Here is a 14,851-nt window from a genome sequence, read left to right on the forward strand (position 1 = left end):
TTCGTCGCTGGATCTCCCGCTGTCATCGCTGGATCGTTGTGTGTGACAGCGATCCAGCGATGCGTTCGCTTGTAACCAGGGTAAACATCGGGTTACTAAGCGCAGGGCCGCACTTAGTAACCCGATGTTTACCGTGGTTACCAGCGTAAAAGTAAAAAAAACCAAACAGTACTTACATTCCGGTGTCTGTCCCCCGGCGTTCTGCGTCTCTGCACTGTGAGCGCCGGCCGGCCGGAAAGCGAGCACAGCGGTGACGTCACCGCTGTGCTTTCCGGCTGGCGCAGACACAGTGGAGAGAAGCAGAACGCCGGGGGACAGACACCGGAATGTGAGTATGTACTGTTTGGGTTTTTTTACTTTTACACTGGTAACCAGGGTAAACATCGGGTTACTAAGCGCGGCCCTGCGCTTAGTAACCCGATGTTTACCCTGCTTACCCGGGGACCTCGGCATCGTTGGTCGCTGGAGAGCTGACTGTGTGACAGCTCTCCAGCGACCACACAACCACTTACCAACGATCACGGCCAGGTGGTATCGCAGGTCGTGATCGTTGGTAAATCGTATAGTGTGACAGTACCCTAAGACCTCTGTGCTGTTCCTTTGTTACTCCTGGAAATCTAGGAATAAGTTCACTACTGTAGGTGCTACCTTTCCCCTTACAGCACCATGTGTCCCTACACAGGCTGACACGCACACTGATAAGGCAATATTATCAGAATTATATCTCCCAAGTAGTCAAACAATTTTCTGGCAAAATAACAAAGGAGTGGAACATTGCACAAATGGATAACTTGCAACCTCTATTTGCATGACAAAGAGCATACCAAAAACTCTAGGACCAATTAAAACCTTTGTCAAATTAAGACAAAAACTACTTTCCAGTTGAGAACACCTTATTTGCATCAAAAAAGCATAATAAGAAATATTCTGCAATGTAGTTGCCTAATTTGAGCATTTTTTTCAATTATTACTTTCAAGACTTTTTTTCTGCAAGCTCGGAGCTCATTGAGCGTTCCCTGTAAACCTATCTCCCAACACTTTTTTTGCAATGCCATAGATTGTGCACCTTCACTACTCCCTGTCTCATACTGACATGGCTACGCAAGCTGTCATTTCTGTAAGAAAGGTTTCTCGAGAATATATAAAATGCTGTATACTCTGTACTGACATGTACCTGAAGCAGAGTAGCTAAAAGGGGAGAAGGGTTTGTGTATTATGGATCAGAAGCTGCAATACGCCAGGTTTTCATACAACTATAGTACAGACCAAAGTTTGGACACACCTCATTTAAAGATTTTTCTGTATTTTCATGACTATGAAAATTGTACATTCACACTGAAGGCATCAAAACTATGAATTAACACATGTGGAATTATATACTTAATTTCAGTTGTTTCACACTTTTTTGTTATATCTTATATATATCTCTTGATGAGCTTCAAGAGGTAGTCACCGGTAATGGTCTTCAATAGTGATTAGCGAATATACTCGTTACTCGAGATTTCCCGATCACGCTCGGGTGTCCTCCGAGTATTTTTTTAGTGCTCGGAGATTGTTTTCTTCGCCGCAGCTGAATGATTTACATCTGTTAGCCAGCATAAGTACATGTGGGGGTTGCCTGGTTGCTAGGGAATCCCCACATGTAATTAAATTAAAAAATACTCGGAGGACACCCGAGCGTGCTCAGGAAATCTCGAGTAACGAGTATATTCGCTCATCACTAGTCTTCAACAAGCTTGAAGGAGTTCCCAGAGATGTTTAGCACTTGTTGGCCCTTTTGCCTTCACACTGCGGTCCAGCTCACCCCAAACCATCTTGATTGGGTTCAGGTCTGGTGACTGTGGAGGCCAGGTCATGTGGCGTAGCACCCCACTCTTCTTCTTGGTCAAATAGACCTTACACAGCCTGGAGGTGTGTTTGGGATCATTGTCCTGTTGAAAAATAAATGATGGTCCAACTAAACGCAAACTGGATGGAATAGCATGCCGCTGCTGTGGTAGCCATGCTTGTTCAGTATGCCTTCAATTTTGAATAAATCCCCAATAGTGTCACCAGCAAAGCACCCCCACACCATCACACCTCCTCCTCCATGCTTCACGGTGGGAACAGACATGTAGAGTCCATCCGTTCACCTTTTCTGCGTTGCACAAAGACACAGTGGTTAGAACCAAAGATCTCAAATTTGAACTCCATCAAACCAAAGCAGATTTCCACTGGTCTAATGTCCATTCCTTGTGTTCTTTAGCCCAAACAAGCCTCTTCTGCTTGTTGCCTGTCCTTAGCAGTGGTTTCCTAGCAGCAATTTTATCATGACGGCCTGCTGCACAAAGTCTCCTCTTAACAGTTGTTGTAGAGATGTCTGCTGCTAGAACTCTGTGTGGCATTGACCTGGTCTATAATCTGAGCTGCTGTTAACCTGTGATTTCTGAGGCTGGTGACTCGGATAAACTTATCCTCAGAAGCAGAGGTGACTCTTGGTCTTCCTTTCCTGGGGCGGTCCTCATGTGAGCCAGTTTCTTTGTAGCGCTTGATGGTTTTTGCCACTGCACTTGGAGACACTTTCAAAGTTTTCCCAATTTTTCAGACTGACTGACTTTCATTTCTTAAAGTAATGATGGCCACTCGTTTTTCTTTACTTAGCTGCTTTTTTCTTGCCATAATACAAATTCTAACAGTCTATTCAGTAGGACTATTAGCTGTGTATCCACCAGACTTCTGCACAACACAACTGATGGTCCCAACACCAATTATAAGGCAAGAAATCCCACTTATTAAACCTGACAGGGCACACCTGTGGAGTGAAAACCATTCCCGGTGACAAATATACTCGTTACTCGAGATTTCCCGAGCACGCTCGGGGGTCCTCCGAATAATTTTTAGTGCTCGGAGATTTAGTTTTCTTTGTTGCAGCTGAATGATTTACATCTGTTAGCCAGCTTAATTACATGTGGGGATTCCCTAGCAACCAGGCAACCCCCACATGTACTGGCTAACAGATGTAAATCATTCAGCTGCGGCGAAGAAAACTAAATCTCCAAGCACTAAAAAATACTCGGAGGACACCCGAGCGTGCTCGGGAAATCTCGAGTAACGAGTATATTCGCTTATCACTATTGAAGACTACCTCTTGAAGCTCATCAAGAGAATGCCAAGAGTGTGCAAAGCAGTCATCAAAGCAAAAGGTGGCTACTTTGAAGAACCTAGAATATAAGACATATTTTCAGTTGTTTCACACTTTTTTGTTAAGTTTATAATTCCACATGTGTTAATTCATAGTTTTGATGCCTTCAGTGTGAATTTACAATTTTCATATTCATGAAAATACAGAAAAATCTTTAAATGAGGTGGTGTGTCCAAACTTTTGGTCTGTACTGTACATAGTAAATTGTATGTACCAAAGGGTAGGACATTTTTGATCAAGATTATTTGTTCAAAAGGCAGTTTACAAATGATAAATGTAAGGTTATACACATGGGGGAAAAAGGAATCAATATCACTATTACTCACTGAACGGGAAACCACTGGGTAAATCTGACATGGAGAAGGACTTGGGGATCCTGGTTGATGATAAACTTACCTGGAGCAGCCAGCGGCAGGCAGCGGCTGCCAAGGCAAACAGGATCATGGGGTGCATTAAAAGAGGTCTGGATACACGATGAGAGCATTATACTGCCTCTGTACAAATCCCTGGTTAGACCGCACATGGAGTACTGTGTACAGTTTTGGGCACCGGTGCTTAGGAAGGATATAATGGAACTAGAGCGAGTACAAAGGAGGGCAACAAAATTAATAAAGGGGATGGGGGATCTACAATACCCAGAGAGATTAGCAAAATTAGGATTATTTAGTCTAGAAAAAAGATGACTGAGGGGCGATCTAATAACCATGTAGAAGTATATAAGGGGACAATACAAATATCTCTCCAAGGATCTGTTTATACCAAGGAAGGTGACGGTCACAAGGGGGCATTCTCTGCGCCTGGAGGAGAGAAGGTTTTTCCGCCAACATAGAGGAGGATTCTTTATTGTTGGGGCAGTGAGAATCTGGAATTCCTTGCCTGAGGAGGTGGTGATGGCGAACTCAGTCGAAGGGTTCAAGAGAGGCCTGGATGTCTTCCTGGAGCGTAACAATATTGTATCTTACAGTGATTAGGTTCTTTAGAAGGGCGTAGATCTGGGGATTTATACTGACGTAATAAAGGCTGAAATGGATGGACAAATGTCTTTTTTCGGCCTTGCTAACTGTGTTACTATTTAGAAAATTATATTTTTTTATTGTACATTTGTCGAGGCAAACAAAATACTCACAAAGGTGCACATACGCTTTACAAATATTTCATGCAGTGGCCTTGACATCTTATATAGATAAGTGTTTTATTTTGTGCTATCAGTCACGTCGTTTACAAATGTGTACATCTGATCAATCTAGTGAGACAGGTTCGTGGTAAATTACAGTATTGGGCCCTAATCACTTTACAAATAATTGTAAATGTATTCCGATCAGCAGTAATATCCGTGTTGGATATATGAAGCGGCAAGTAAGCAGTCAGTTCCTGAAGTAAATGGCCAATTGTAAGGGTCTGGGCAAATTTCAGAAGGCATCTAACCAAAATGCTATGGTTAGATGACTGGTAAGAGCATTTTTTAAGAGGCAGGATTGGTGGGATGTTTGCAACATGCATAAGATAGTACCTACCAGGGATGCACCAAAATTTATGGGACCTTAAAACAAAAGTTTCAATTGGACACCAAACTCCCTTGCCTCCGAAAAAAACATATATTCTGGTAAGCAGGGTCATATTTATAAACAGGGAGAGCGATGTGTATTACATAAACAGTTATTATGCCCCTATTGAAGCCCCTTAGTGTTCTCACCCACAAAACCACTTTCCTTGCCGTTATAGAGTTTGATGAGTTAAAAAATCCCTCCCATTCACACCCATATAGTATAATACCCCACAACTTGTCAGTATGATACCCACACATCGCCTCCGCACAATGATACCCACACATTGCCCCCACACAGTATGATACCCACACATCGCCCCCACACAGTATGATACCCACACAGTATGATACCCACACATCGCCCCCACTCAGTATGATACCCACACATCCCCCCCAAGTTTCTCACACAGTATAATGGCCTCTTGATATGATGCTTCCTCAGCCCACACACGGTGTGCTCACCCCCAGTATGTTATCTCACAGCCCCACATGCAGTACAGTATCGTGGTCCTCACAGCTCCCCAAACAGTGTGATGGCCTCTAGGTAAAATGCTCCCACAGTCCCCTACTCAGTATAATGGAACCCACAGCTGCTATTAAAAAAAAAAAGTACTACTCGCCTTGCTCCATCCTCATCCTACGTAATGCTCCAGTCTGTGCAGTGTGAGTAGTAAGACTCTGCACTGCAGGCGCCATGTAGTGACATCATCGCACCCACTGTGCAGTTTCACTCACAGGCGCAGGCTGGTGGATCACAGAGCCTTCAGCTCCCTAATCCACCATTCTATTCAACAGTATCCGTGTCCCAAGGACCCGTAGACTCTGGAAATTGTGTTGACCGGTCAGGAGAGGGCACATGGCCTGCCTGTATGGCCGGTACGTCCCTTCTTCCCTACTACAAACGCCAAACCTGGCTCCCTCCTCCTGTCTACAAATCATTTGTACCTTTCCTGGGCTTTAGAGATGTTCGTCTGAACCTCCCTCCAAAGAGTACTCAAACGCTGTACCATGCACTCAGCTCCAGGACAACCTGACTCCATGCGGGAAAATTCCCCAAAATGTGGGTCAAACCCATAGTTGACCTGAAACGGAGACATTCCAGTGGACTGACAAATGAGAGTTGACCGCAAATTCTGCCATGGGCAATACATCATACCAGTCCTCCTGTCTGGAAGAGGCCAGGCATCTCAAAATTTTCTCCAAGGATTGGTCCGTACGTTCAGTCTGTCCATTAGACTCCGGATGATAGGCAGAGGAGAAAGACAGCGTAATCTCCAGCTTCTTACAAAAAGTCCTCCAAAACCTGGCCACAAACTGCACACCTATGTCTGACACCACATTCACAGGCACTCCATGCAACAGAACAACATGCTGTATAAATACGCGGGCTAAGGTTTCAGCAGACGGTAATGCGAGTAGAGGTACAAAGTGGGCTTGTTTGGAGAACCTATCCACCACCACCCATACCACTGAGTTGCCCCTGGAAGGAGGGAGATTTGTGATAAAGTCCATGGACAAATATATCCATGGCCTATCCAGAATTCGCAAAGGCACCAATTCCCCGGCCGGCCGGGTATGAGAACTCATGGAACGGGCGCACACCCCACATGCAGTCACAAACGTTTTAACATCTGATACCATAGAGGGCCACCAGAAACCTCTAGCAACAGCCCCCCGCGTAGCTGCAATCCCTGGATGGGCACTTAACACATAATCATGAAACTCCTGCAAGAGTCTGAAACGCAACCATTCCGGTACAAACAATTTACCTGGAGATTTATTACCAGGAGCCCGGGTTTGGGCCTCCAAAATTTTTTGCTGCAAATTGGATGAGATGTCCGCCACCACTACTGGCTGAAGAATTGAGGAGGGAGGTTCTGGAGGGGACATAGAGTTAAAGCTTCAGGATAAAGCATCAGTCTTAATATTTTTAGATCCTGGGCGGAATGTGATGGTAAATTGAAATTGAGAGAAAAAAAGCGCCCACCAAGCCTGTCTGGGGGTCAAACTCTTGGTAGACTCGATATAGGCCAAATTTTTGTGATCAGTGATAACTGTAATGGGGTGGATGGCCCCCTCCAGGAAATTCCCCCAGTCTTCAAAAGCCAACTTAACCGCCAACAATTCCCTATTGCCGACATCATAAATTCTCTCAGCCAGAGAGAATTTTTTTCGAAAAGAAGGCACATGCCTTCAGATTAGTGAGCGTAGAAGGACCCTGAGACAAAACTTCCCCCACCTCAGTAGCGTCAACTTCCACAATAAAGGGTTTTGACTGATCGGGTTGTACCAACACAGGAGCTGAAGTAAAACATTTTTTTTTGTGTCATGAAAGAATCTTTTGCAGCCACGGACCAATTTTTCACATCAGGCCCCTTGAGGGTGAGGTCTGTCAAAGGCTTTACCACCTGGGAAAAACCTTAATAAACTTCCTATAGAAATTAGCGAAGCCCAAAAATCACTGCAACCTCTTCAAGTCATGAGGCTGCACCCAATCCATAATGGCCTGGACCTTTTTAGAATCCATGCGTAATCCCTCCCCAGACACAATTAAACCCAGAAAAGACAGATCTTGCACAAAAAAATGAACATTTTTCCAGTTTAGCATATAAATGATTCTCCCTGAGACTCCTAAGAACCGTATGCAGAGGGTGCAAGTGGGTTTGACTGTCCACTGAGTACACTAAAATGTCATCCAGGTAAATGATCACATAATGCCCAATTAGGTCAGACAAAATAACATTAATGAAGTTTTGAAAAACAGCAGGAGCGTTCGTGAGACCAAAGGGCATAACTAAGTTTTCAAACAGCCCTTCAGTCGTCAGGAATGCTGTTTTCCATTCATGCCCTTCCCGGACCCTTATAAGGTTATAAGCAAGAACCCCGCTGCAACGGGTGAAACAGAAGGCCGAATATGCCTTTGATTTGTCATCAATTTTCCTCCTGCGGCCATGTGAAGGAAGGTTGGCTAAAGTCCCATGGATCTTATATTTCTGAATAATATGTGCATCTGTAGTCACAGGAAGATCAAGGTGCTTTGAGATGGTCTTATAACTTTTACCTTTAACATGTTTGTCTATAATTTTCCTTCTTATCTCCTGAGACAATTCTTTCCTTCGCTTCCTCTGGTCCATGTTGAGTGTGATACGCACCATGACACCAAACAGCACAGTGAGTATCTGTAGCCCTATATACAGGCCCACTCACTGATTCCAAGATTGTAGACACCTGTGATGCTAATTAGTGGACACACAGTGATTTAACATGTCCCTTTTGTCACATTATTTTCAGGGGTACCATCATTTCTGTCCAGGCCTATGAGCTGCTAGCCCTGGTACAGACATGCAGGGACGTGCGAGGAGGGTGAGTAGGATGAGGGGGAGCTGCCTGACCAGGAACAGAGATGCAGGGACGCGCAAGGAGGGGGAGTAGGATGGGGGTGGGGTGGGGGTACCCTGGAGCCATGCACACAACAGGGGGAGCCACACATACCAGGGAAAAAATGGGGGAGCCATATACCAGGACAAAACAGAGAAACCATGCATACCAGGGCAAGATGGGGAAAGCCACGCATCGCAGGACAGAACTGGGGGAGCCACACATAGGCAGGACAGGGATGAGGAGACAGTGCATACCTGGCTTATACTCGAGTCAATAAGCTTACCCCGTTTTCTGTGGCAAAAGTAGGTGCCTCGGCTTATACTCGAGTATATATGGTATTTAATTAATAAAAGATTAATTTTTGGAAAAAAATGGGGTGGCCTCCCCCGTAATTTTCTTAACCAGCAGAGGGAAAGCCAACGGCTGGGGGCCAATGTTTATAGCCTGGGAAGGGGATAATACCCATGGAGCTTCCCAGGCTATTAATATCAGCTCACAACTGTATACTTTACTGGCTATTAAAATGGGGGACACAAAAAAAAATGGCGTAGGGTCCCCCTATAATTAATAACCAACAAAGGCTTTGCAGACAGCTACGGGCTGATATTAATCCAGCTGCGGGCTAATATTAATAACCTAAGAAGGGGCCATGGATACTGCCCCCCCCCACCAGGCTAAAAACATGAGCTCTTAGCTGTCCCAGAAAAGGCACATCTCTAAGATGCGCCAATTCTGGCACTTAGCCTCGCTATATCCACTTGCCCTGTAGCGGTGCCAAGTAGGGTGATAGTTGGGGGGCTTGATGTCATCTTTGTATTGTCACGTGACATCAAGTCCTGAGGTTAGTAATGGAGAGGCGGCAATAAGATGCCCCCATTACTAACCCCATAGTCACAGCCAATGAACTTGCTTCACCTTTCTGATGTCAATGCGAGCGCCATGGGTGAGATCGTAAGTATGGTTTAATTAAGATTATTAAAGGAGTCTGTGTCATTCTTTCAATTACAGGACTTTTTTCTGGGTGTCTGTGTTTTCATACAATGTGACAATGGGGTTAGTATTGGGGTATCTTATTGATGCCTCTCCATTAGTAACCTCAGGGCTTGATGTCACCTGATAATACAAAAATGACATCAATTCCCCCCCACTTGCCACCAATACAGGGCAAGTGGTAAGAGCCAGGCTAAGTGCCAGAATTGGCGCATCTTAGAGATGCACCTTTTCTGGGGTGGCTGTAAGCTGATGTTTTTAGCCTGGGGGGAAGGCAGTATCCATGGCCCCTTCCTAGGCTATTAATATCAGCCCGCATCTGTCTGCATAGCCTTTGCTGGTTATTAATTATAGGGTGACCCTGCGTCATTTTTTAAATAGCCAGTAAAGGCTAAGTATACAGTTGTGAGCTGATATTAATAGCCTGGGAAGCTCCATGGGAATTACCCCCTTCCCAGGCTATAAACATCAACCCCCAGCCATCAGCTTTCCCTCTGCTGGTTACGAAAATTGTATGGGAGCACCACGCCATTTTTTCTGAAAAAAAATCTTTTTTTAATTACATGTACAGTAAGCTACACACACTGTACTAATTGTATTTGTCACAAACATCTGTATATCTACCTATTCTATTTCTATTTACTGTATATAATCCATCTCTTCTATACTGTTGGCTCCTGCAGTGATTTTACATTATGCGGCTGCTGAATTGCCTGCTTTTTTTCTATCTATCTATGTACTATATATACATATACACTCACTGGCCACTTTATTAGGTACACCTGTCCAACTTCTTGTTAACACTTAATTTCTAATCAGCCAATCACATGGCGGCAACTCAGTGCATTTAGGCATGTAGACATGGTCAAGACAATCTCCTGCAGTTCAAACCGAGCATCAGTATGGGGAAGAAAGGTGATTTGAGTGCCTTTGAACGTGGCATGGTTGTTGGTGCCAGAAGGGCTGGTCTGAGTATTTCAGAAACTGCTGATCTACTGGGATTTTCACGCACAACCATCTCTAGGGTTTACAGAGCATGGTCCGAAAAAGAAAAAAAATCCAGTGAGCGGCAGTTCTGTGGGCGGAAATGCCTTGTTGATGCCAAAGGTCAGAGGAGAATGGGCAGACTGGTTCGAGCTGATAGAAAGGCAACAGTGACTCAAATCGCCACCCGTTACAACCAAGGTAGGCCTAAGAGCATCTCTGAACGCACAGTGCGTCGAACTTTGAGGCAGATGGGCTACAGCAGCAGAAGACCACACCGGGTACCACTCCTTTCAGCTAAGAACAGGAAACTGAGGCTACAATTTGTACAAGCTCATCGAAATTGGACAGTAGAAGATTGGAAAAACGTTGCTTGGTCTGATGAGTCTCGATTTCTGCTGCGACATTCGGATGGTAGGGTCAGAATTTGGCTTAACAACATGAAAGCATGGATCCATCCTGCCTTGTATGGAGCATCTTTGAGATGTGCAGCCGACAAATCTGCGGCAACTGTGTGATGCCATCATGTCAATATGGACCAAAATCTCTGAGGAATGCTTCCAGCACCTTGTTGAATCTATGCCACGAAGAATTGAGGCAGTTCTGAAGGCAAAAGGGGGTCCAACCCGTTACTAGCATGGTGTACCTAATAAAGTGGCCGGTGAGTGTATATGTGTGTGTCACTGACATCTATATAGCTATGTATTCTGCTGTATGTGTATATATATCTATTCTACTCTAACCTGTCAGTGTGATTTTTACTGTATGCTGCACATGAATTGCCGGCTTGTCAAAGGACACCGGTGTGTAAAAATCCAACAGCACTCTCATGATCCGACTGCTGTGCGAATTTTTTCTCGCACCCATAGGCTTGCATTGGCGAGTCTCAGCCAAGTCTCGGTGACAATCACAGCATACTGCGATTTTGCACACACGTCGAATACACCTGAGAAAATAAACGGTGATGTGAGCTGCCCCATAGATTAACACGATGTTTTCTCGCATAGCACTTGCCCGTATTTGGTAGTGTGACGCCGGCCTAAGATGAATTGTGGACTCCCAGTCTCAATGGGGCAAAAGCTGTTTTGGCGGCACAAGGTGGACCTGACGGAATCCGCAATTTTAATGTCATGTCTGATTGTATATTGTAAGTTGATGTTGTGTTCTTAAGAAAGGTTCTAGTGGTCCCTTCCAAGGCCTGGGCAAACATGGCCTTCGAGAGCAAGAGATAGGTTTGCATTGGCTTTCTGCTCTTACTTATACACAGGGAAATTCGTGAGGCACCTCCCCAATGACATTCTTTTGGTGGTACATATAAAAAAGAAGTGGTCTTCGTAAGTTTTTGTCTGTGCTCCGGTTTTTCTGCACAGGATACAAGGAGATGAAATGCTTTTTAATCAGTTGAGCTTTTGTAGGGTGAAATTCTGGGGCTAGAACTGTTTTAGTCATGAGGATGAAAAAAGCCAGTGTTTATGAGACTGCGGAGGAAGTGAGGAAGGCCCATCAGCTCATATGGGACTCTGTCCTTTGTTTCCTTTTTTTTTTCTTTCCATATATTTTTGCACATCCGACTAATCCGGAGCTTTGTAAAGATATAAATACACCTATTGTGTGTTGAGTCCTGAACCCTGCTCCTCTGAGAGTGAATGAGGGATCATCCTGTGTCCCAGCTATGGTTGAGAACCTCACTTCTGGCAGGGTCCCGTCACACACACCCAACACATACGAAGAGCAAAGTGTAGAATAATAAAGAGATCATGTCATTGCAAAGTAAATTCACTAAACGCAGTATAAAAAAAACACTGGGAAGAACATCCTGTAATTACAAAGGATTTTCTAATGCCTACCTTCCTGTACTTAAACGGGAACAGAACCATAGGTCAGAATTTGAAAACAACTAAGTTACCCATAGTGACCAGTGAACAAAAAATATTGTTGTAACTTGTGCTTACTTTTCCACCCAGATTTTTGGCCTACATCATAGTCGGTTATGGTCACGACTTCTATACAGTGCAACTGCGTGGCTGTCCCATTTTGTACAGACCCCATAAATCGATTTAATGGAGTACTTTAAAACCATCTGTCAACATTGCAATGTGATAATATTCTAGGGTATAACAAAAACAGGTTTTAAAAATATATAGCAAAAATTAAAAAGTATTGCCATTATTGAAACTCAATTGCCACAATAAAAAGTTGGTTATGAAGGTGATCATTGCCTTTAAATGTTATTTCAACACACTTTGCAGAAATCAATAGAACAAGCAAATATAAGAAACTTTATAAAATATCATATCAGAGAAATATGCTTTGTTTCTTCACTTATTAGCCAGTTCTTTGTTCTGACTCCTGAACTCATCATTCACTCAAAAAAAAAAAAAAAAAAAAAACAGTTCAAATCCATCTTGGGCAAAGTAAGATGGACTGCCCAGCTCACTGAAGTATCAGATCACAACGACTCTTAAACTCTATTCTATGTAGAGCAGGAGAAATAAAGCACACTCAACAAAGGTAGAGACCAGGCAGATGAAGTGACCTCCTCTAGTTATTTTTTTTACTTCTGTACTGCATTCACAGCCACACAGCTCAGTACTATTGTATAGTGGCCTTCATGCTCCATGCCTCTGAACTTGTGCCACAGAGACAGGACAGGGAATTTATGGCTGTATATACTGTGTATGGGAGATATCATAGAAACTAGTCTCCACCCCCCAGCTCAGAGACAACTGAAAATCAGAGCTCGAGCCAGCAGAGGAGAAAGCTTGTGAAAAATGCAGGATACAAGTCATATAATTGCCAAAAATGTTTTAATTTTTGTGGATACAAAGGACAACTTATTCTGAAACATCATGTAGTCTTAAAGTCTAAAAGACATTGACTGCAGACCTTAGAAATGACTGCGGTTGACTTTAATATTTGACTCCCATTTTCTTCATCTTATTTCCAATAACCCCAAATCACTAGACAGGAGCTGTAGTTTATGCTGTGCCCCTTGTGTCAGGAAGGTAACACTGATCATGTGTGATCATCTTTCCCTAAAAAGATAGTGCCTTGCGTGTAGGGTTGCTCATGTCAAGTAACTTCTTTATGAAAGTCATAAAGAAATTTATTGTAAATTGACTGCTCATTGTAATGGCTGTGCAGGATCCACATGGCTATTAACAATAAGCCGCATGTTGAACTCCCTAAGCCTACTGTCAGTAGGGTCAACCCTCCTAAACTACATGGGCATGTACAGTGAGGAAGCAAAGTATTTAGTCAGCCACAATTGTGCAAGTTCTCCCACTTAAAAAGATGAGAGAGGCCTGTAATTGACATCATACGTAGACCACAACTATGAGAGTCAAAATGAGAAAACAAATCCAGAAAATCACCTTGTCTGATTTGGCAAGATTTATTTTGTAAATTATGGTGGAAAATAAGTATTTGGTCATTAACAAAAGTTCATCTCAATATTTTGTTATATATCCTTTGTTGGCAATGACAGAGGTCAAACGTTTTCTGTCTTCACAAGGTTGGCACACTGTTGATGGTATGCTGGCCCATTCGTCCATGCAGATCTCTAGAGCAGTGATGTTTTGGGCCTGTCGCTGGGCAACGTGGACTTTCAACTCCCTCTAAAGGTTTTCTATGGGTTGAGATCTGGAGACTGGCTAGGCCACTCCAGGACCTTCATATGCTTCTTACTAAGCCACTCCTTCATTGCCCTGGTGGTGTGCTTGGGATCATTAACATGCTGAAAGACCCATCCACGTTTCATCTTCAATGCCCTTGCTGATGGAAGGAGGTTTGCACTCAAAATCTCATGATACATGGCCCCAATCATTCTTTCATGTACACAGATCAGTCGTCCTGGTCCCTTTGCAGAGAAACAGCCCCAAAGCATGGTGTTGCCACCCCCATGCTTCACAGTAGGTATGGTGTTCTTTGGATGCAACTCAGCATTCTGTCTCCTCTAAACACGACGAGTTTTGTTTCTACCAAACAGTTCTACTCTGGTTTCATCATACCATATGGCATTCTCCCAATACTCTTCTGGATAATCCAAATGCTCTCTAGCAAACTTCAGACGGGCCCGGATATGTACTGGCTTAAGCAGGGGGACACGTCTGGCATTGCAGGATCTGAGTCCCTGGTGGCGTGGTGTGTTACTGATGGTAGCCTTTGTTACGGTGGTCACAGCTCTATTCAGGACATTCACTAAGTCCACGCATGTGGTTCTGGGATTTTTGCTCACCGTTCTTGTGATCATTTTGACCCTGCGGGGTGAGATCTTGCATGGAACCCCAGATCGAGGGAGATTATCAGTGGTCTTGTATGTCTTCCATTTTCTTATTATTGCTCCCACAGTTGATGTCATCACGCCAAGCTGCTTGCCTATTGCAGATTCAGTCTTCCCAGCCTGGTGCAGGGCTACAATTTTGTTTCTGGTGCCCCTCGACAGCTCTTTGGGCTTCACCATAGTGGAGTTTGGAGGGTGACTGTTTGAGGTTGTGTACAGGTGTCTTTTATACTGATAACAAGTTCAAACAGGTGCCATTAGTACAGGTAATGAGTGGAGGACAGAGGAGCCTCTTAAAGAAGAAGTTACAGGTCTGTGAGAGCCAGAAATCTTGCATGTTTTTAGGTGACCAAATACTTATTTTCCACCATAAGTTGCAAAATAAATCTTGCCAAATCAGACGAGGTGATTTTCTGGATTTGTTTTCTCATTTTGATTCTCATAGTTGTGGTCTACCTATGATGTCAATTACAGGCCTCTCTCACCT

The sequence above is a fragment of the Ranitomeya variabilis genome, chromosome 5, assembly GCF_051348905.1.
Source record: "Ranitomeya variabilis isolate aRanVar5 chromosome 5, aRanVar5.hap1, whole genome shotgun sequence".
NCBI classification, from domain to species: domain Eukaryota; kingdom Metazoa; phylum Chordata; class Amphibia; order Anura; family Dendrobatidae; genus Ranitomeya; species Ranitomeya variabilis.